Genomic DNA, 24,768 nt, shown 5'->3' with positions numbered 1-24,768 from the left:
GAACAGGCCACTGTCACACATTTAGGCCCAGGCACCCAGGCAGAGGAGAGAGGTCCCGTAACAGAGAATCTGGCCTTATGTCAGCGCAGAATCTGTCTTCATGTCATAGCAGAGAATCAGGCTTCACGTCACCCACCACTGGAACAGGCCACTGTCACACATTTAGGCCCAGGCAGAGGAGAGAGGTCCCGTAACAGAGAATCTGGCCTTATGTCAGCGCAGAATCTGTCTTCATGTCATAGCAGAGAATCAGGCTTCACGTCACCCAACACTGGAACAGGCCACTGTCACACATTTAGGCCCAGGCAGAGGAGAGAGGTCCCGTAACAGAGAATCTGGCCTTATGTCAGCGCAGAATCTGTCTTCATGTCATAGCAGAGAATCAGGCTTCACGTCACCCACCACTGGAACAGGCCACTGTCACACATTTAGGCCCAGGCAGAGGAGAGAGGTCCCGTAACAGAGAATCTGGCCTTATGTCAGCGCAGAATCTGTCTTCATGTCATAGCAGAGAATCAGGCTTCACGTCACCCACCACTGGAACAGGCCACTGTCACACATTTAGGCCCAGGCAGAGGAGAGAGGTCCCGTAACAGAGAATCTGGCCTTATGTCAGCGCAGAATCTGTCTTCATGTCATAGCAGAGAATCAGGCTTTACGTCACCCACCACTGGAACAGGCCACTGTCACACATTTAGGCCCAGGCACCAAGTCAGTGGTGTAGTACAGTCGATATGAACCACATGAAGTTTCACCAAATATCCAGTCTGCAGGTTTGCAATAGGGTCATACCAATATACAGGAGCTGCAGCAATGATCACTTGTTAAATATAGTTCCATATATTCATAAGCTGTTAGCAGAGAGTCAGGACATGCTAAATAAACCTCTTCAAATGTGCTATTAGATAACTGAGGAAAGGTTTAACAGACAGAGTCTTTACAGTGGACTCTTCCAGAAAGCCCCCTGTGTATTCTGCTACTTGGTTTGGTCTCCTCAGTGCAGACATTTACTGTGAAGGAGGTAGGATCTCTGTCTAAGTTCTCTAAAGCTAAAGTTCATTTATCTATTGTAAAAAGTTATAATATATACCCATAGTTCTGTAGAATGTAAAGAGATGACTGTATGTTTTTTAGCAGCCTTTAAACCCTGCAGCACATGCTAGGCTGAGTAGATGATGTACAGTTAAAGAGACATGTGTTCTTCCTAAAATGGCTGCAAGACATGCTGTATTCCAGGTCACCCTGCTGCAATATCTTTGTAAATGATTTTCTCTTGTTCATTTTTCTGTATGCTTTGTTATATCCTGTAACATGTATGTGGGAATGTAATATAATGACTGCCTGTTATGATATAGGTGGGCTGGTGACCTGGCTGTATACCACATAGTGGCAGTGTTTCCCTGTTGTATTACAGGCTCCAGCCAAGTGCACTACACCTCAATAAAGCTTTAAACCACAGAAGACCTGAGTGTCGTCCCTTAGAGTCCACTTAGAGTTTATGCCTGGAAGAGCTGGTGACCGAGTGAGTGTGAAAGCTGGAGGTGTCGCAGATGGTGCAAGGAAAAGAGGGTTACATTTGGTGCCGTGACTCGGATGTCATCATTCTGCTCAAAGTGACCAGTGAAGATACCTAAAGTCACCAGTGTGCGAGTTCTGAGGTGATTGTGCCACGGCGGAGCTGCTAGGCGGCAGATTGACCTTATTAGCGGTTTATATCCTCTCAGGAATAGAAGATGAGTGGACGAGCCAGAGCCCGCGGAAAAGCACGTGCCAGGGGGCAGCCCAGCCAAGGACAGCCTGGACAGGAGCAAGAGGCTCAAGAACCTAGACGCATTGAAAGACCCCAGCAGCCACCAGCCGAGCCTTTGCTTGTGGGAAGAGGGCGCCAGAGAGGCCCGCCAGTAGTGGAGAGACCTCCGACTGATGTTCTGCAGCTTTCAGCTGGATTTCAGGACATATCCCTCGGAGAACGGGGTGGCCGCAGGCGTGACTTCCATGACCTTGGAGTGAACACCCGGCAGACCATTGAATAGAAATGTGAGACCTGTTTTTTTTTTGCACTGTGTGACAGGTTAAGGTTTAATCACAGAATCAGACTTCTATCTGCACGGTAGCGTGTGTCTTAGGTTTTTCTGAATGACACTATCAGTACCTTCAATGTAAGATATCCTTTTTGGGATAGATTTCAAGTAGGCCTCAAATACCAGAAACTAGTTAGTTTGAGAATGGCAAATTTGGGAATGCTTTTTCAACCCAGAACAAAAAGTCTGCTTTGACGGTCACTACAAATAACTTGACCAGCTAAAACTGTGCAGATTTGGTTGAATAGAGATGTGAGACCTGTTTTTTTTTGCGCTGTGTGACAGTTATAGGTTTAATCACAGAATGACACTTCTATCAGCACGCTAGCGTGTGTCTTAAGTTTTTCAGAATGACACTATCAATAACTTCAATGTAAGATTTTCTTTTTGGGATAGATTTCAAGTAGGCCTCAAATACCACAAACTAGTTATTTTCAGAATGGCAAATTTTGGAATGCTTTTTCAACCCAGAACAAAATGTCTGCTTTGACGGTCACTACAAATAACTTGACCAGCTAAAACTGTGCAGATTTGGTTGAATAGAGATGTGAGACCTGTTTTTTTTTGCGCTGTGTGACAGTTATAGGTTTAATCACAGAATGACACTTCTATCAGCACGCTAGCGTGTGTCTTAGGTTTTTCTGAATGACACTATCAATAACTTCAATGTAAGATTTTCTTTTTGGGATAGATTTCAAGTAGGCCTCAAATACCACAAACTAGTTATTTTCAGAATGGCAAATATTGGAATGCTTTTTCAACCCAGAACAAAAAGTCTGCTTTGACGGTCACTACAAATAACTTGACCAGCTAAAACTGTGCAGATTTGGTTGAATAGAGCTGTGTGACCTGTTTTTTTTTTGCGCTGTGTGACAGTTATAGGTTTAATCACAGAATGACACTTCTATCAGCATGCTAGCGTGTGTCTTAGGTTTTTCTGAATGACACTATCAATAACTTCAATGTAAGATTTTATTTTTGGGATAGATTTCAAGTAGGCCTCAAATACCACAAACTAGTTATTTTCAGAATGGCAAATTTTGGAATGCTTTTTCAACCCAGAACAAAAAGTCTGCTTTGACGGTCACTACAAATAACTTGACCAGCTAAAACTGTGCAGATTTGGTTGAATAGAGATGTGAGACCTGTTTTTTTTTGCGCTGTGTGACAGTTATAGGTTTAATCACAGAATGACACTTCTATCAGCACGCTAGCGTGTGTCTTAGGTTTTTCTGAATGACGCTATCAATAACTTCAATGTAAGATTTTCTTTTTGGGATAGATTTCAAGTAGGCCTCAAATACCAGAAACTAGTTATTTTCAGAATGGCAAATTTTGGAATGCTTTTTCAACCCAGAACAAAAAGTCTGCTTTGACGGTCACTACAAATAACTTGACCAGCTAAAACTGTGCAGATTTGGTTGAATAGAGATGTGAGACCTGTTTTTTTTTGCGTTGTGTGACAGTTATAGGTTTAATCACAGAATGACACTTCTATCAGCACGCTAGCGTGTGTCTTAGGTTTTTCTGAATGACACTATCAATAACTTCAATGTAAGATTTTCTTTTTGGGATAGATTTCAAGTAGGCCTGAAATACCACAAACTAGTTATTTTCAGAATGGCAAATTTGGGAATGCTTTTTCAACCCAGAACAAAAAGTCTGCTTTGACGGTCACTACAAATAACTTGACCAGCTAAAACTGTGCAGATTTGGTTGAATAGAGATGTGAGACCTGTTTTTTTTTTGCGCTGTGTGACAGTTATAGGTTTAATCACAGAATGACACTTCTATCAGCATGCTAGCGTGTGTCTTAGGTTTTTCTGAATGACACTATCAATAACTTCAATGTAAGATTTTCTTTTTGGGATAGATTTCAAGTAGGCCTCAAATACCAGAAACTAGTTATTTTCAGAATGGCAAATTTTGGAATGCTTTTTCAACCCAGAACAAAAAGTCTGCTTTGACGGTCACTACAAATAACTTGACCAGCTAAAACTGTGCAGATTTGGTTAAATAGAGATGTGAGACCTGTTTTTTTTTGCGCTGTGTGACAGTTATAGGTTTAATCACAGAATGACACTTCTATCAGCACGCTAGCGTGTGTCTTAGGTTTTTCTGAATGACACTATCAATAACTTCAATGTAAGATTTTATTTTTGGGATAGATTTCAAGTAGGCCTCAAATACCACAAACTAGTTATTTTCAGAATGGCAAATTTTGGAATGCTTTTTTAACCCAGAACAAAAAGTCTGCTTTGACGGTCACTACAAATAACTTGACCAGCTAAAACTGTGCAGATTTGGTTGAATAGAGATCTGAGACCTGTTTTTTTTTGCGCTGTGTGACAGTTATAGGTTTAATCACAGAATGACACTTCTATCAGCACGCTAGCGTGTGTCTTAGGTTTTTCTGAATGACACTATCAATAACTTCAATGTAAGATTTTCTTTTTGGGATAGATTTCAAGTAGGCCTCAAATACCACAAACTAGTTATTTTCAGAATGGCAAATTTTGGAATGCTTTTTCAACCCAGAACAAAAAGTCTGCTTTGACGGTCACTACAAATAACTTGACCAGCTAAAACTGTGCAGATTTGGTTGAATAGAGATGTGAGACCTGTTTTTTTTTACGCTGTGTGACAGTTATAGGTTTAATCACAGAATGACACTTCTATCAGCACGCTAGCGTGTGTCTTAGGTTTTTCTGAATGACACTATCAATAACTTCAATGTAAGATTTTCTTTTTGGGATAGATTTCAAGTAGGCCTCAAATACCAGAAACTAGTTATTTTCAGAATGGCAAATTTTGGAATGCTTTTTCAACCCAGAACAAAAAGTCTGCTTTGACGGTCACTACAAATAACTTGACCAGCTAAAACTGTGCAGATTTGGTTGAATAGAGATGTGAGACCTGTTTTTTTTTGCGCTGTGTGACAGTTATAGGTTTAATCACAGAATGACACTTCTATCAGCACGCTAGCGTGTGTCTTAGGTTTTTCTGAATGACACTATCAATAACTTCAATGTAAGATTTTATTTTTGGGATAGATTTCAGTAGGCCTCAAATACCACAAACTAGTTATTTTCAGAATGGCAAATTTTGGAATGCTTTTTCAACCCAGAACAAAAAGTCTGCTTTGACGGTCACTACAAATAACTTGACCAGCTAAAACTGTGCAGATTTGGTTGAATAGAGATCTGAGACCTGTTTTTTTTTGCGCTGTGTGACAGTTATAGGTTTAATCACAGAATGACACTTCTATCAGCACGCTAGCGTGTGTCTTAGGTTTTTCTGAATGACACTATCAATAACTTCAATGTAAGATTTTCTTTTTGGGATAGATTTCAAGTAGGCCTCAAATACCAGAAACTAGTTATTTTCAGAATGGCAAATTTTGGAATGCTTTTTCAACCCAGAACAAAAAGTCTGCTTTGACGGTCACTACAAATAACTTGACCAGCTAAAACTGTGCAGATTTGGTTGAATAGAGATGTGAGACCTGTTTTTTTTTTACGCTGTGTGACAGTTATAGGTTTAATCACAGAATGACACTTCTATCAGCACGCAAGCGTGTGTCTTAGGTTTTTCTGAATGACACTATCAATAACTTCAATGTAAGATTTTCTTTTTGGGATAGATTTCAAGTAGGCCTCAAATACCACAAACTAGTTATTTTCAGAATGGCAAATTTTGGAATGCTTTTTCAACCCAGAACAAAAAGTCTGCTTTGACGGTCACTACAAATAACTTGACCAGCTAAAACTGTGCAGATTTGGTTGAATAGAGATGTGAGACCTGTTTTTTTTTGCGCTGTGTGACAGTTATAGGTTTAATCACAGAATGACACTTCTATCAGCACGCTAGCGTGTATCTTAGGTTTTTTTGAATGACACTATCAATAACTATAATGTAAGATTTTCTTTTTGGGATAGATTTCAAGTAGGCCTCAAATACCACAAACTAGTTATTTTCAGAATGGCAAATTTTGGAATGCTTTTTCAACCCAGAACAAAAAGTCTGCTTTGACGGTCACTACAAATAACTTGACCAGCTAAAACTGTGCAGATTTGGTTGAATAGAGATCTGAGACCTGTTTTTTTTTGCGCTGTGTGACAGTTATAGGTTTAATCACAGAATGACACTTCTATCAGCACGCTAGCGTGTGTCTTAGGTTTTTCTGAATGACACTATCAATAACTTCAATGTAAGATTTTCTTTTTGGGATAGATTTCAAGTAGGCCTCAAATACCAGAAACTAGTTATTTTCAGAATGGCAAATTTTGGAATGCTTTTTCAACCCAGAACAAAAAGTCTGCTTTGACGGTCACTACAAATAACTTGACCAGCTAAAACTGTGCAGATTTGGTTGAATAGAGATGTGAGACCTGTTTTTTTTTGCGCTGTGTGACAGTTATAGGTTTAATCACAGAATGACACTTCTATCAGCACGCTAGCGTGTGTCTTAGGTTTTTCTGAATGACACTATCAATAACTTCAATGTAAGATTTTATTTTTGGGATAGATTTCAAGTAGGCCTCAAATACCACAAACTAGTTATTTTCAGAATGGCACATTTTGGAATGCTTTTTCAACCCAGAACAAAAAGTCTGCTTTGACGGTCACTACAAATAACTTGACCAGCTAAAACTGTGCAGATTTGGTTGAATAGAGATGTGAGACCTGTTTTTTTTTTGCGCTGTGTGACAGTTATAGGTTTAATCACAGAATGACACTTCTATCAGCATGCTAGCGTGTGTCTTAGGTTTTTCTGAATGACACTATCAATAACTTCAATGTAAGATTTTCTTTTTGGGATAGATTTCAAGTAGGCCTCAAATACCAGAAACTAGTTATTTTCAGAATGGCAAATTTTGGAATGCTTTTTCAACCCAGAACAAAAAGTCTGCTTTGACGGTCACTACAAATAACTTGACCAGCTAAAACTGTGCAGATTTGGTTGAATAGAGATGTGAGACCTGTTTTTTTTTGCGCTGTGTGACAGTTATAGGTTTAATCACAGAATGACACTTCTATCAGCACGCTAGCGTGTGTCTTAGGTTTTTCTGAATGACACTATCAATAACTTCAATGTAAGATTTTATTTTTGGGATAGATTTCAAGTAGGCCTCAAATACCACAAACTAGTTATTTTCAGAATGGCAAATTTTGGAATGCTTTTTCAACCCAGAACAAAAAGTCTGCTTTGACGGTCACTACAAATAACTTGACCAGCTAAAACTGTGCAGATTTGGTTGAATAGAGATCTGAGACCTGTTTTTTTTTGCGCTGTGTGACAGTTATAGGTTTAATCACAGAATGACACTTCTATCAGCACGCTAGCGTGTGTCTTAGGTTTTTCTGAATGACACTATCAATAACTTCAATGTAAGATTTTCTTTTTGGGATAGATTTCAAGTAGGCCTCAAATACCACAAACTAGTTATTTTCAGAATGGCAAATTTTGGAATGCTTTTTCAACCCAGAACAAAAAGTCTGCTTTGACGGTCACTACAAATAACTTGACCAGCTAAAACTGTGCAGATTTGGTTGAATAGAGATGTGAGACCTGTTTTTTTTTACGCTGTGTGACAGTTATAGGTTTAATCACAGAATGACACTACTATCAGCACGCTAGCGTGTGTCTTAGGTTTTTCTGAATGACACTATCAATAACTTCAATGTAAGATTTTCTTTTTGGGATAGATTTCAAGTAGGCCTCAAATACCACAAACTAGTTATTTTCAGAATGGCAAATTTTGGAATGCTTTTTCAACCCAGAACAAAAAGTCTGCTTTGACGGTCACTACAAATATCTTGACCAGCTAAAACTGTGCAGATTTGGTTGAATAGAGATGTGAGACCTGTTTTTTTTTGCGCTGTGTGACAGTTATAGGTTTAATCACAGAATGACACTTCTATCAGCACGCTAGCGTGTATCTTAGGTTTTTTTGAATGACACTATCAATAACTTCAATGTAAGATTTTCTTTTTGGGATAGATTTCAAGTAGGCCTCAAATACCACAAACTAGTTATTTTCAGAATGGCAAATTTTGGAATGCTTTTTCAACCCAGAACAAAAAGTCTGCTTTGACGGTCACTACAAATAACTTGACCAGCTAAAACTGTGCAGATTTGGTTGAATAGAGATCTGAGACCTGTTTTTTTTTGCGCTGTGTGACAGTTATAGGTTTAATCACAGAATGACACTTCTATCAGCACGCTAGCGTGTGTCTTAGGTTTTTCTGAATGACACTATCAATAACTTCAATGTAAGATTTTCTTTTTGGGATAGATTTCAAGTAGGCCTCAAATACCAGAAACTAGTTATTTTCAGAATGGCAAATTTTGGAATGCTTTTTCAACCCAGAACAAAAAGTCTGCTTTGACGGTCACTACAAATAACTTGACCAGCTAAAACTGTGCAGATTTGGTTGAATAGAGATGTGAGACCTGTTTTTTTTTGCGCTGTGTGACAGTTATAGGTTTAATCACAGAATGACACTTCTATCAGCACGCTAGCGTGTATCTTAGGTTTTTTTGAATGACACTATCAATAACTTCAATGTAAGATTTTCTTTTTGGGATAGATTTCAAGTAGGCCTCAAATACCACAAACTAGTTATTTTCAGAATGGCAAATTTTGGAATGCTTTTTCAACCCAGAACAAAAAGTCTGCTTTGACGGTCACTACAAATAACTTGACCAGCTAAAACTGTGCAGATTTGGTTGAATAGAGATGTGAGACCTGTTTTTTTTTGCGCTGTGTGACAGTTATAGGTTTAATCACAGAATGACACTTCTATCAGCACGCTAGCGTGTGTCTTAGGTTTTTCTGAATGACACTATCAATAACTTCAATGTAAGATTTTCTTTTTGGGATAGATTTCAAGTAGGCCTCAAATACCAGAAACTAGTTATTTTCAGAATGGCAAATTTTGGAATGCTTTTTCAACCCAGAACAAAAAGTCTGCTTTGACGGTCACTACAAATAACTTGACCAGCTAAAACTGTGCAGATTTGTTTGAATAGAGATGTGAGACCTGTTTTTTTTTGCGCTGTGTGACAGTTATAGGTTTAATCACAGAATGACACTTCTATCAGCACGCTAGCGTGTATCTTAGGTTTTTTTGAATGACACTATCAATAACTTCAATGTAAGATTTTCTTTTTGGGATAGATTTCAAGTAGGCCTCAAATACCACAAACTAGTTATTTTCAGAATGGCAAATTTTGGAATGCTTTTTCAACCCAGAACAAAAAGTCTGCTTTGACGGTCACTACAAATAACTTGACCAGCTAAAACTGTGCAGATTTGGTTGAATAGAGATCTGAGACCTGTTTTTTTTTGCGCTGTGTGACAGTTATAGGTTTAATCACAGAATGACACTTCTATCAGCACGCTAGCGTGTGTCTTAGGTTTTTCTGAATGACACTATCAATAACTTCAATGTAAGATTTTCTTTTTGGGATAGATTTCAAGTAGGCCTCAAATACCAGAAACTAGTTATTTTCAGAATGGCAAATTTTGGAATGCTTTTTCAACCCAGAACAAAAAGTCTGCTTTGACGGTCACTACAAATAACTTGACCAGCTAAAACTGTGCAGATTTGGTTGAATAGAGATGTGAGACCTGTTTTTTTTTACGCTGTGTGACAGTTATAGGTTTAATCACAGAATGACACTTCTATCAGCACGCTAGCGTGTGTCTTAGGTTTTTCTGAATGACACTATCAATAACTTCAATGTAAGATTTTCTTTTTGGGATAGATTTCAAGTAGGCCTCAAATACCACAAACTAGTTATTTTCAGAATGGCAAATTTTGGAATGCTTTTTCAACCCAGAACAAAAAGTCTGCTTTGACGGTCACTACAAATAACTTGACCAGCTAAAACTGTGCAGATTTGGTTGAATAGAGATGTGAGACCTGTTTTTTTTTGCGCTGTGTGACAGTTATAGGTTTAATCACAGAATGACACTTCTATCAGCACGCTAGCGTGTATCTTAGGTTTTTTTGAATGACACTATCAATAACTTCAATGTAAGATTTTCTTTTTGGGATAGATTTCAAGTAGGCCTCAAATACCACAAACTAGTTATTTTCAGAATGGCAAATTTTGGAATGCTTTTTCAACCCAGAACAAAAAGTCTGCTTTGACGGTCACTACAAATAACTTGACCAGCTAAAACTGTGCAGATTTGGTTGAATAGAGATCTGAGACCTGTTTTTTTTTGCGCTGTGTGACAGTTATAGGTTTAATCACAGAATGACACTTCTATCAGCACGCTAGCGTGTGTCTTAGGTTTTTCTGAATGACACTATCAATAACTTCAATGTAAGATTTTCTTTTTGGGATAGATTTCAAGTAGGCCTCAAATACCAGAAACTAGTTATTTTCAGAATGGCAAATTTTGGAATGCTTTTTCAACCCAGAACAAAAAGTCTGCTTTGACGGTCACTACAAATAACTTGACCAGCTAAAACTGTGCAGATTTGGTTGAATAGAGATGTGAGACCTGTTTTTTTTTACGCTGTGTGACAGTTATAGGTTTAATCACAGAATGACACTTCTATCAGCACGCTAGCGTGTGTCTTAGGTTTTTCTGAATGACACTATCAATAACTTCAATGTAAGATTTTATTTTTGGGATAGATTTCAAGTAGGCCTCAAATACCACAAACTAGTTATTTTCAGAATGGCAAATTTTGGAATGCTTTTTCAACCCAGAACAAAAAGTCTGCTTTGACGGTCACTACAAATAACTTGACCAGCTAAAACTGTGCAGATTTGGTTGAATAGAGATGTGAGACCTGTTTTTTTTTGCGCTGTGTGACAGTTATAGGTTTAATCACAGAATGACACTTCTATCAGCACGCTAGCGTGTATCTTAGGTTTTTCTGAATGACACTATCAATAACTTCAATGTAAGATTTTCTTTTTGGGATAGATTTCAAGTAGGCCTCAAATACCACAAACTAGTTATTTTCAGAATGGCAAATTTTGGAATGCTTTTTCAACCCAGAACAAAAAGTCTGCTTTGACGGTCACTACAAATAACTTGACCAGCTAAAACTGTGCAGATTTGGTTGAATAGAGATGTGAGACCTGTTTTTTTTTGCGCTGTGTGACAGTTATAGGTTTAATCACAGAATGACACTTCTATCAGCACGCTAGCGTGTGTCTTAGGTTTTTCTGAATGACACTATCAATAACTTCAATGTAAGATTTTATTTTTGGGATAGATTTCAAGTAGGCCTCAAATACCACAAACTAGTTATTTTCAGAATGGCAAATTTTGGAATGCTTTTTCAACCCAGAACAAAAAGTCTGCTTTGACGGTCACTACAAATAACTTGACCAGCTAAAACTGTGCAGATTTGGTTGAATAGAGATGTGAGACCTGTTTTTTTTTGCGCTGTGTGACAGTTATAGGTTTAATCACAGAATGACACTTCTATCAGCACGCTAGCGTGTGTCTTAGGTTTTTCTGAATGACACTATCAATAACTTCAATGTAAGATTTTCTTTTTGGGATAGATTTCAAGTAGGCCTCAAATACCACAAACTAGTTATTTTCAGAATGGCAAATTTGGGAATGCTTTTTCAACCCAGAACAAAAAGTCTGCTTTTACGGTCACTACAAATAACTTGACCAGCTAAAACTGCAGCTGATGTAGTATATGGCCAAAAAATAATCAGACTGTTGATGGTTAAATGCACTTGGGTGAAATAGGCTCAGCCTGCAGCTGATATAGTATATGGCCAAAAAATAACCAGACTGTTGATGGTTAAATGCACTTCGGTGACACAGGCTCAGCCTGCAGCTGATGTAGTATATGGCCAAAAAATAACCACACTGTTGATGGTTAAATGCACTTTGGTGACACAGGCTCAGCCTGCAGCTGATGTAGGATATAGGACAAAATAACCACACTATGGATGGTTAAATACACTTGGTGATAGCTCGTGCTGGCGCACCACAAGTCACAAAATGGCCGCCGATCACCCCAGAAAAAGTGATCTAAAAACGCTCTGGGCAGCCTCAAAAAAGTGAGCAAGTCAATAATAGCACTTCAATGATCCACAGCTGCAGATCGATCACAGAATGAAGTCTTTTGGAGGAGTTAATCTGCCTAATCTCGCCCTAACGTCGCAGCTGCAACCTCTCCCTATGCTTGAATCAGCAGAGTGACGTGCAGCGCTACGTGACCCAAGCTTATATAGAGGCTGGGTCACATGCTGCATTGGCCAATCACAGCCATGCCAATAGTAGGCTAGGCTGTGATGGCCTCCTGGGGCAAGTAGTATGACGCTTGTTGATTGGCTGCTTCGCAGCCTTTCAAAAAGCGCCAAGAAAGCGCCGAACAACGAACCCGAACCCGGACTTTTACGAAAATGTTCGGGTTCGGGTCCGTGTCACGGACACCCCAAAATTCGGTACGAACCCGAACTATACAGTTCGGGTTCGCTCATCCCTAGTCCCTAGTTATGACCCTATGACTTACTCAGCCCAGGGACACCTCCTAATGGTTGGGGTGCCCTTCTCCTCGTACCTAAACCTATTGCACCCCTAAAATTGCTGCAGTCTTTTATCCTCACTCTGTCATTATGCGACTATGTACCCTCATCATGCTGCCATCTCCACACCATGTCACATTGCCACTCATTGTTATCACCATGCTGCTGCTGATGCTGCTTAAAAGGCCTTAAACTGATCACCAGGCCCACAATTTAATTAAGGTTTTGGAATCGATAGACCCAACTTGCTTTTGTGGGCTGCATCAGTGGCGTAGCTAGAAATGACTGGGCCCTACAGCAAATTTTTGAATGGGGCTCCATTCCCACAGTAATTTTTTAGCGACCCCTTCCTTTCATGCCGCCCCCTTTCCTGTGGCTAGTAAACATCGCTCTCTCAGACCAGGGCCGGCAGCTGTTCCATCCATTTTGTACACTGTCTATACTGTCACTGTATATAAGTTAATTGTGTAATACTGTTGAGGGGGCCCTGACCAAATCCTTGAGTCCTCCTCCCCCTGGATGGGCCCCTTCTGGGTCAGGGCCTCAAAGCTGCAGCTTCCCCTGCTTCCCCTATAGCTACACCCCTGGTCTGCATTAATCTGCAGGTGACCGTCATACAGCTCCACAGATTTGTTTCCATCTGTATCTTTCTAAACAATCTTTTATCCAGACTCAGTCATTGTGCCACTATGTGGCCTCTTCATGCTGCCATCTCCACAGTATGTCACATTGCCACTCATTTTTATCACCATGCTGCTGCTGATGCTGCATAAAAGGCCTTAAACTGATCACCATGCCCACAATCTAATTAAGATTTTATGCACAAAACCAAAGTAAAAAATCCATTTTATAGGAAAAATTAATTGAAAACATTCTTTCCTGTATATTTACTTGTATATAAAGTGCTGCCAAAAATTACAAAGAAGATGCACTCCGATACAACCTGTATATCGCATAAAGGAGGTCCTCATTCACATTGAGTTGCGGGCCTGCAGGGGAGCTGACCCTGTAAAAGATTTGAGTTGAGGGCCTGCAGGTGAGCTGACCCTGTAAAAGATTTGAGTTGTGGGCCTGCAGGTGAGCTGACCCTGTAAAAGATTTTAGTTGCGGGCCTACAGGTGAGTGGACCATGTAAAAAATTATATGTGAGGGCTTGCTGGTGAGCGGACCCTGTGCAAAATTAGATGTGATGGCCTGCTGGTGAGCGGACCCTCTAAAAAATTATATGTGAGGGCCTGCTGGTGAGTGGACCCTCTAAAAAAGTATATTCAAAGGCCATATATGCGAGGGCATGATATGTGACTAATAAGCAATGCATGTTGATATGACGGAAGAGGAGGAGGATGATGAGAAAAAGAATACCATATACCCTTGTTTGTGGTGGAAGGGGTGCATGGGAATACAGTTTATTAACTACATTAAAAACAACACATGAAAAGTGCCTTTATGTTCATCAGCATTCCTCTGGTGGAATCGAGAAGTCATGGTTAGAGTTAAGTGAACCCGAACTGTAAAGTTCGGGTTCGTACCGAACTTTATGTTTTTCAGCACTCGGACCCGAACCCGAACATTTACGTAAAGGTTCGGGTTCAGTGTTCGGCGCTTTCTTGGCGCTTTTTGAAAGGCTGCACAGCAGCCAATCAACAAGCGTCATACTACTTGCCACAAAAAGCCATCACAGCCATGCCTACTATTGGCATGGCTGTGATTGGCCAACTGCAGCATGTGATCCAGCCTCTATTTAAGCTGGAGTCACGTAGCGCCGCCCGTCACTCTGCTCAGATTAGTGTAGAGAGAGCCTGCAGCTGCTGTGAGGGAGAGATCAGGTAGAAATCTTATCAAGAACTGTTTTTTGTACTCAGCGATCTACAGCAAATGGGTGGGTGCAGTGCACAATTTTTTTAAGCCTGCCCTGAGCCAACTACTGCTGAAAACGAACTTTTTTTCCTTCAGTTAGTCAATATCAATACATAATCGGCAGCCATTTTATGCAACGACAGTGCACCAGCACAGGCTATTTGCATGTCTGCAAGTCCAGAAATACAGCTTTTTGCTTACTGGGGTTAAAAAAATACATCTGTTAAATATAGTGCACATCTGTGATTACACGTGCATAAGTGATTGTCACATTTAGGACAGAAACACAGCTTTTTCATTACTGGGGTGAAAAAACCCTCTAATATATTGCACATCTGGGAATAGACAAGCATAAGTGACTGTCACATTTAGGCCATAAATATGGCTTTGGCATACTGGGGTGAAAAAAGCCTCTGATATACTGCACATCTAGGATTACACATGCATAAGTGACTGTCACATTTAGGCCAGAAATACGGCTTTTTGGTTACTGGGGTGATAAAAGCCTCTGATATACTGCACATCTGCGATTACACGTGCATAAGTGACTGTCACATTTAGGCCAGAAATACGGCTTTGGCATACTGGGGTCAAAAAAGCCTCTAATATACTGCACATCTAGGATTATACAAGCGTAGGTGACTGTCACATTTAGGCCAGAAATATGGATTTTTGGTTACTGTGGTGAAAAAAGCCTCTAATATACTGCACATCTAGGATTAGACAAGCTTAAGTGACTGTCACATTTGGGCCAGAAATATGGCTTTTTGGTTACTGGGGTGAAAAAGCCCTCAAATATACTGCACATCTGGGATTAGACAAGCATAAGTGACTGTCACATTTAGGCCAGAAATACAGCTTTTTGGTTACTGGGGTAAAAAAACACTCTAATATACTGCACATCTGGGATTAAACAAGCATAAGTGACTGTCACATTTAGGCCATAAATATGGCTTTGGCATTCTGGGGTGAAAAAAACCTCTGATATACTGCACATCTGGGATTACACATGCATAATCCCAGATGTGCAGTATATCAGAGGCTTTTTTCAACAGACTTAACCACTTTTTACTTTGCTTTGTAAATGCTAACTATGAGGCAAACATCTAATAAGGGACGCAGTCATGGTCGTGGTGGTGGTGGAGCCTCTGGTGCAGGGAGAGGACGTGGCCGTTCTGCCACAGCTACACGTCCTACTGAACCTACTGCCTCAGGTCCCAGTAGCCGCCAGAATCTACAGTGATATTTGGTCGGGCCTAATGCCGTTCTAAGGATGGTAAGGCCTGAGCAAGTACAGGCGCTAGTCAATTGGGTGGCTGACAGTGGATCCAGCACGTTCACATTATCTCCCACCCAGTCTTCTGCAAAAAGCGCACAGGTGGCGCCTGAAACCCATGCCCATCAGTCTGTCACATAACCCCTGTGCATATCGGGGAACCTGTCTGAGCCTCAAGTCATGCAGCAGTCTCTTATGCTGTTGGAAGACTCTGCTGGCAGGGTTTCCCAAGGGCATCCACCTAGCCCTTCCCCAGGGGTGGAAGAGATAGAATGCACTGACGCACAACCACTTATGTTTCCTGATGAGGACATGGGAATACCACCTCAGCACGTCTCTGATGATGACAAAACACAGGTGCCAACTGCTGCGTCTTTCTGCATTGTGCAGACCGAAAAGGAGGTCAGGGAGGAAGACTGGGTGGAAGACGATGCAGGGGACGATGAGGTTCTAGACCCCACATGGAATGAAAGTCTTGCCACTGACTTTCAGAGTTCGGAGGAAGAGGCAGTGGTGAGACCGAGCCAACAGCATGGCAAAAGCGGGAGCAGGGTGCAAAAGCAGAGCAGCCGTCGCCAAAAGGGTTCGCCTGCTACTGGCCACCGTTAACAGGGACCGAGCACACCAAAGGCAGCTTCAAGGAGTTCCCTGGCATGGCACTTCTTCACACAATGTGCTGACGACAAGACCCGAGTGGTTTGCACGCTGTGCCATCAGAGCCTGAAGCGAGGCATTAACGTTCTGAACCTTAGCACAACCTGCATGACCAGGCATCTACATGCGAGACACGGGCTGCAGTGGAGTAAGCACCTTTAAAACCAAGAAAGGGATCAGGCCCCTCCTGCTCCCTCTTCTGCTACTGCCTCAGCCTCTTCCTCCGACTCTGGAGGAACGTTAGCACCTGCCGCCCAGCAAACAGAGGATGTGCCACCAACAACACCACCTCCGTCACCAAGCATCTCCACCATGTCACACGGAAGCGTTCAGCTCTCCATCTCACAAACCTTTGAGAGAAAGCGTAAATTCCCACCTAGCCACCCTCAATCCCTGGCCCTGAATGCCAGCATTTCTAAACTGCTGGCCTTTGAAATGCTGTCATTCAGGCTGGTGGAGACAGCTTCAAACAGCTCATGTCGCTTGCGCTCCCACAGTACGTCATTCCCAGCCACCACTACTTCTCCAGGAGAGCCGTGCCCTCCCTGTACAACCAAGTATAGGATAAAATCAAGTGTGCACTGCGCAACGCCATCTGTGGCAAGGTCCACCTAACCACAGATACGTGGACCAGTAAACACGGCCAGGGACGCTATATCTCCCTAACTGCACACTGGGTAAATGTAGTGGCGGCTGGGCCCCAGGCGGAGAGCTGTTTGGCGCATGTCCTTCCGCCGCCAAGGATCGCAGGGCAACATTCTTTGCCTCCTGTTACCTCCTCTTCCTACTCGGCTTCCTCCTCCTCTTCTACCACCTCCTCATCCGGTCAGTGACAGACCTTCACCACCAACTTCAGCACAGCCAGGGGTAAACGTCAGCAGGCCGTTCTGAAACTGATGTGTTTGGGGGACAGGCCCCACACCGTTCAGGAGTTGTGGCGGGGTATAGAACAACAGACTGACGAGTGGTTGCTGCCAGTGGGCCTCAAGCCCGGCCTGGTGGTGTGCGATAATGGGCGAAATCTCATTGCAGCTCTGGGACTAGCCGGTTTGACGCACATCCCTTGCCTGGCGCATGTGCTGAATTTGGTGGTGCAGAAATTCATTCACAACTACCCCGACATGTCAGAGCTGCTGCATAAAGTGCGGGCCATCTGTGCGCGCTTCCGGCGTTCTCATCCTGCCGCCGCTCAGCTGTCTGCTCTACAGCATAACTTCGGCCTTCCCCCTCACTGCCTCATATGCGACATGCCCACCAGGTTGAACTCCACCTTGCACATGCTGGACAGACTGTGCGAGCAGCAGCAGGCCATAGTGGAGTTTCAGCTGGAGCACGCACTGGTGAGTCGCACTGTGGAACAGTACCACTTCACCACCAATGACTGGGCCTCCATGCGAGATCTCTTTGCCCTGTTGCGCTGTTTCGAGTACTCCACCAACATGGCCAGTGGCGATGACGCTGTTATCAGCGTAACAATACCACTTCTATGTCTCCTTGAGAAAACACTTAGGGCGATGATGGAAGAGGATGTGGCCCAGGACGAGGAGTAGGAAGAGGGGTCATCTCTAACACTTTCAGGTCAGTCTTTTTGAAGTGGCTCAGAAAGAGGATTTTTGCAGAGGCCAGGTACAAATTTGGCCAGCCAGGGCACACTACTGGAGGACGAGGAGGAGGAGGATGAGGATGAAGAGGAGGATGGGGATGAAGCATGTTCACAGCGGGGTGGCATTTAACGCAGCTCGGGTCCATCACTGGTGCGTGGCTGGGGGGATACGGAGGACGCAGACAATACGCCTCCTACAGAGGACAGCTTGTCCTTACCTCTGGGCAGCCTGGCACACATGAGCGACTACATGCTGCAGTGCCTGCGCAACGACTGCAGAGTTTCCCACATTTTAACGTGTGCTGACTACTGGGTGGCCAACCTGCTGGATCCGCGTTACAAAGACAATTCCCTCACTGGAGAGTGATCGGAAGATGCGCGACTACTGACGCCGGGGGACAAGTAGAAGCACAAGGCGAATGAAGGGGAGGAGGAAGAGGTCGCCAATAGAGTTGAGCGAACACCTGGATGTTCGGGTTCGAGAAGTTCGGCCGAACTTCCCGGAAATGTTCGGTTCGGGATCCGAACCCGACCCGAACTTCGTCCCGAACCCCATTGAAGTCAATGGGGACCCGAACTTTTCGGCACTAAAAAGGCTGTAAAACAGCCCAGGAAAGAGCTAGAGGGCTGCAAAAGGCAGCAACATGTGGATAGGGAAATTAATTAAAATAAAAGTAAAATAAATAAAAATTAACCAATATCAATTAGAGAGAGGTCCCATAGCAGAGAAACTGGCTTCACGTCAGCAGAGAATCAGTCTTCATGCCATAGCAGAGAATCTGGCTTCACGTCACCCACCACTGTAACAGTCCATTGTCATATATTTAGGCCCCGGCACCCAGGCAGAGGAGAGAGGTCCCTTAACAGAGAATCTGGCTTCATGTCAGCAGAGAATCAGTCTTCATGTCATAGCAGAGAATCAGGCTTCACGTCACCCAACACTGGAACAGTCCATTGTCAGATATTTAGGCCCAGGCACCCAGGCAGAGGAGAGAGGTCCCATAACAGAGAATCTGGCTTCATGTCAGCAGAGAATCAGTCTGCATGTTATAGCAGAGAATCATGCTTTACATCACCCAACACTGGAACAGTCCATTGTCAGATATTTAGGTCCAGGCACCCAGGCAGAGGAGAGAGGTCCCGTAACAGAGAATCTGGCTTCATGTCAGCAGAGAATCAGTCTGCATGTCATAGCAGAGAATCATGCTTTACGTCACCCAACACTGGAACAGTCCATTGTCAGATATTTAGGCCCAGGCACCCAGGCAGAGGAGAGAGGTCCCGTAACAGAGAATCTGGCTTCATGTCAGCAGAGAATCAGTCTTTATGTCATAGCAGAGAATCAGGCTTTACGTCACCCAACACTGGAACAGTCCATTGTCAGATATTTAGGCCCAGGCACCCACGCAGAGGAGAGAGGTCCCGTAACAGAGAATCTGGCTTCATGTCAGCAGAGAATTAGTCTTCATGTCATAGCAGAGAATCAGGCTTCACGTCACCCACCACTGGAACAGGCCACTGTCAGATATTTTTAGGCCCCGGCACCCAGACAGAGGAGAGAGGTCCCATAACAGAGATTCAGGCTTCATGTCAGCAGAAAATCAGTCTTCATGTCATAGCAGAGAATCAGGCTTCACGTCACCCACCACTGGAACAGGCCACTGTCACATATTCAGGCCCAGGCACCCAGGCAGAGGAAAGAGGTCCCATAACAGAGATTCAGGCTTCATGTCAGCAGAGAATCAGTCTTCATGTCATAGCAGAGAATCAGGCTTCACGTCACCCACCACTGGAACAGGCCACTGTCACATATTCAGGCCCAGGCACCCAGGCAGAGGAAAGAGGTCCCATAACAGAGATTCAGGCTTCATGTCAGCAGAGAATCAGTCTTCATGTCATAGCAGAGAATCAGGCTTCACGTCACCCACCACTGGAACAGGCCACTGTCACATATTTAGGCCCAGGCACCCAGGCAGAGGAGAGAGGTCCCATAACAGAGATTCAGGCTTCATGTCAGCAGAGAATCAGTCTTCATGTCATAGCAGAGAATCAGGCTTCACGTCACCCACCACTGGAACAGGCCACTGTCAGATATTTTTAGGCCCCGGCACCCAGACAGAGGAGAGAGGTCCCTTAACAGAGATTCAGGCTTCATGTCAGCAGAGAATTAGTCTTCATGTCATAGCAGAGAATCAGGCTTCACGTCACCCACCACTGGAACAGGCCACTGTCAGATATTTTTAGGCCCCGGCACCCAGACAGAGGAGAGAGGTCCCATAACGGGGATTCAGGCTTCATGTCAGCAGAGAATCAGTCTTCATATCATAGCAGAGAATCAGGCTTTACGTCACCCAACACTGGAACAGTCCATTGTCAGATATTTAGGCCCAGGCACCCACGCAGAGGAGAGAGGTCCCGTAACAGAGAATCTGGCTTCATGTCAGCAGAGAATTAGTCTTCATGTCATAGCAGAGAATCAGGCTTCACGTCACCCACCACTGGAACAGGCCACTGTCAGATATTTTTAGGCCCCGGCACCCAGACAGAGGAGAGAGGTCCCATAACAGAGATTCAGGCTTCATGTCAGCAGAAAATCAGTCTTCATGTCATAGCAGAGAATCAGGCTTCACGTCACCCACCACTGGAACAGTCCATTGTCACATATTTAGGCCCAGGCACCCAGGCAGAGGAGAGAGGTCCCATAACAGAGATTCAGGCTTCATGTCAGCAGAGAATCAGTCTTCATGTCATAGCAGAGAATCAGGCTTCACGTCACCCACCACTGGAACAGGCCACTGTCACATATTCAGGCCCAGGCACCCAGGCAGAGGAAAGAGGTCCCATAACAGAGATTCAGGCTTCATGTCAGCAGAGAATCAGTCTTCATGTCATAGCAGAGAATCAGGCTTCACGTCACCCACCACTGGAACAGGCCACTGTCACATATTTAGGCCCAGGCACCCAGGCAGAGGAGAGAGGTCCCATAACAGAGATTCAGGCTTCATGTCAGCAGAGAATCAGTCTTCATGTCATAGCAGAGAATCAGGCTTCACGTCACCCACCACTGGAACAGGCCACTGTCAGATATTTTTAGGCCCCGGCACCCAGACAGAGGAGAGAGGTCCCTTAACAGAGATTCAGGCTTCATGTCAGCAGAGAATTAGTCTTCATGTCATAGCAGAGAATCAGGCTTCACGTCACCCACCACTGGAACAGGCCACTGTCAGATATTTTTAGGCCCCGGCACCCAGACAGAGGAGAGAGGTCCCATAACGGGGATTCAGGCTTCATGTCAGCAGAGAATCAGTCTTCATATCATAGCAGAGAATCAGGCTTCATGTCACCCACCACTGGAACAGGCCACTGTCAGATATTTTTAGGCCCCAGCACCCAGACAGAGGAGAGGTTCATTCAACTTTGGGTTGCCCCGCAATATAATGGTAAAATGAAAATAAAAATAGGATTGAATGAGGAAGTGCCCTGGAGTACAATAATATATTGTTAAGGGGAGGTAGTTAATGTCTAATCTGCACAAGGGATGGACAGGTCCTGTGAAATCCATGCAAGGTTCATTTTTATGAACGTCAGCTTGTCCACATTGGCTGTAGACAGGTGGCTGCGTTTGTCTGTAATGACGCCGCCTGCCGTGCTGAATACACGTTCAGACAAAACGCTGGCCGCCGGGCAGGCCAGCACCTCCAAGGCATAAAAGGCTAGCTCTGGCCACGTGGACAATTTGGAGACCCAGAAGTTGAATGGGGCCGAACCATCAGTCAGTACGTGGAGGGGTGTGCACAGGTACTGTTTCACCATGTTATTGAATAGTGTTGAGCGCGAATATTCGAATTGCGAATTTTTTTCTCGAATATCGCAATTTCGGAATTTCGCGAATATTTAGAATATCGTTCTATATATTCGCGAAATCGAATATTCGTTTTTTTTCTTTTTTTTTTTATTATTATATATTTTCTTTCCCACTTCCCTAAAGTTGTTCTTACCTGTCCTTTGGATTCCTGGCTTCCTGGCTGCTCCAGTCAGTGGCGTTTTCAACTTACTGCTATATTCCATATTAGCTAAATTACAATCTAATCTATATGTGTATTTTACGAAATTTCGCAATAGTCGCAATTGCGATGCGAGTAATATAACACGAAATATTCGCATGAAGATTTCAACTTAGCACTGCTATACTCCATATTCTAGCCTAATATGGAATATAGCTGTGCTAAGTTAGCACTGCTATATTCCATATTAGGCTAGAATATGGAGTATAGCAGTGCTAAGTTGAAATCTTCATGCGAATATTTCGTGTTATATTAGTCGCATCGCAATTTCGACTTTTTCAAATGTTCTTAATATTGCTCTAACTTCGTCTTTTAGAAATTTCGTAATATTGCTCTAACTTCGTCTCTTAGAATATTACGAATATTCTAAAAGACGAAGTTAGAGCAATATTACGAAATTTCGTAAAATACACATATAGATTGTAATTTAGCTAATATAGTGCTATAAACCCTTTTTTTTCCTGTAATTTTTTTTTGCCTCTTCTGAACTTAAGTTTTGTAAAATATGTACACTATTAAAAATTATTACTATAGCAGTATATTAGCTTAAATACAATCTATGTGTATTTTACGAAATTTCGTAATATTGCTCTAACTTCGTCTTTTAGAATATTACGAATATTCTAAAAGACGAAGTTAGAGCAATATTAAGAACATTTGCAAAAGTCGAAATTGCGATGCGAGTAATATAACACGAAATAGTCGCATGAAGATTTCAACTTAGCACAGCTATATTCCATATTCTAGCCTAATATGGAATATAGCAGTGCTAATTTAGCACAGCTATATTCCATATTAGGCTAGAATATGGAATATAGCAGTGCTAAGTTTAAATCTTCATGCGACTATTTCGTGTTATATTACTCGCATCGCATTTTCGACTTTTGCAAATGTTCTTAATATTGCTCTAACTTCGTCTTTTAGAATATTCGTAATATTCTAAGAGACGAAGTTAGAGCAATATTACGAAATTTCGTAAAATACACATATTAGCCTAGCCATAGTCATTAGCATATGAACGTTGCCTTATACTTTCAAGATAAATATTCGCAATATGCGAAAAAATAATTTCGCGATAATTGGAATAATTGCGAATATTCGATTTCGACGAATATAACACGAATATTCATGCGAATATTCACGAAATATCGCGAAATCGAATATGGCACCTCCCACTCATCACTATTATTGAAATGTTGCCTCCTGCTAACACGTTCCGTATCAGTTGGTGGTGCAGTTAGCTGTGGCGTGGTGACAAAAATTTTCCACATCTCTGCCATGCTATCCCTGCCCTCAGAGGAGCTGGCCGTGACACAGCTGCGTTGGCGACCTCTTGCTCCTCCTCTGCCTTCGCCTTGGGCTTCCACTGGTTCCCCTGTGACATTTGGGAATGCTCTCAGTAGCGCGTCTACCAACGTGCGCTTGTACTCGCGCATCTTACTATCACGCTCCAGTGCATGAAGTAAGGTGTGCACATTGTCTTTGTACCGTGGATCCAGCAGGGTGGCAACCCAGTAGTCCGCACACGTTAAAATGTGGCCAACTCTGCTGTCGTTGCGCAGGCACTGCAGCATGTAGTCGCTCATGTGTGCCAGGCTGCCCAGAGGTAAGGACAATCTGTCCTCTGTAGGAGGCGTATCGTCATCGTCCTGTGTTTCCCCCCAGCCACGCACCAGTGATGGGCCCGAGCTGCGTTGGGTGCCAGCCCGCTGTGAACCTGCTTCATCCTCATCCTCCTCCACCTCCTCCTCATCCTCGTCCTCCTTGTCCTCCAGTAGTGGGCCCTGTCTGGCCACATTTGTACCTGGCCTCTGCTGTTGCAAAAAAACTCCCTCTGAGTCACTTCGAAGAGACTGACCTGAAAGTGCTAAAAATGACCCCTCTTTCTCCTCCTCCTCCTGGGCCACCTCCTCTTCCATCATCGCCCTAAGTGTTTTCTCAAGGAGACATAGAAGTGGTATTGTAACGCTGATAACGGCGTCATTGCCACTGGCCATGTTGGTGAAGTACTCGAAACAGCGCAACAGGGCACACAGGTCTCGCATGGAGGCCCAATCATTGGTGGTGAAGTGAGGTTGATCCGCAGTGCGACTGACCAGTGCGTGCTGCAGCTGAAACTCCACTATGGCCTGCTGCTGCTCGCACAGTCTGTCCAGCATGTGCAAGGTGGAGTTCCACCTGGTGGGCACGTCACATATGAGGCGGTGAGCGGGAAGGCCGAAGTTACGCTGTAGCACAGACAGGCGAGCAGCGGCAGGATGTGAACGCCGGAAGCGTGAACAGACGGCCCGCACTTTATGCAGCAGCTCTGACATGTCGGGGTAGTTGCGAATGAACTTCTGCACCACCAAATTCAGCACATGCGCCAGGCAAGGGATGTGCGTCAAATCGGCTAGTCCCAGAGCTGCAACGAGATTTCGCCCATTATCGCACACCACCAGGCCGGGCTTGAGGCTCACCGGCAGCAACCACTTGTCGGTCTGTTGTTCTATACCCCGCCACAACTCCTGTGCAGTGTGGGGCCTGTCCCCCAAACATATGAGTTTCAGAACGGCATGCTGACGTTTACCCCGGGCTGTGCTAAAGTTGGTGGTGAAGGTGTGTGGCTGACTGGATGAGCAGGTGGAAGAAGAGGAGGAGGAAGCTGAGTAGGAGGAGGAGGAGACAGGAGGCAAAGAATGTTTCCCTGCGATCCTTGGCGGCGGAAG

The sequence above is a fragment of the Bufo bufo genome, chromosome 4 (assembly GCF_905171765.1).
Source record: "Bufo bufo chromosome 4, aBufBuf1.1, whole genome shotgun sequence".
NCBI classification, from domain to species: domain Eukaryota; kingdom Metazoa; phylum Chordata; class Amphibia; order Anura; family Bufonidae; genus Bufo; species Bufo bufo.
This window is presented reverse-complemented; position numbering follows the sequence as displayed.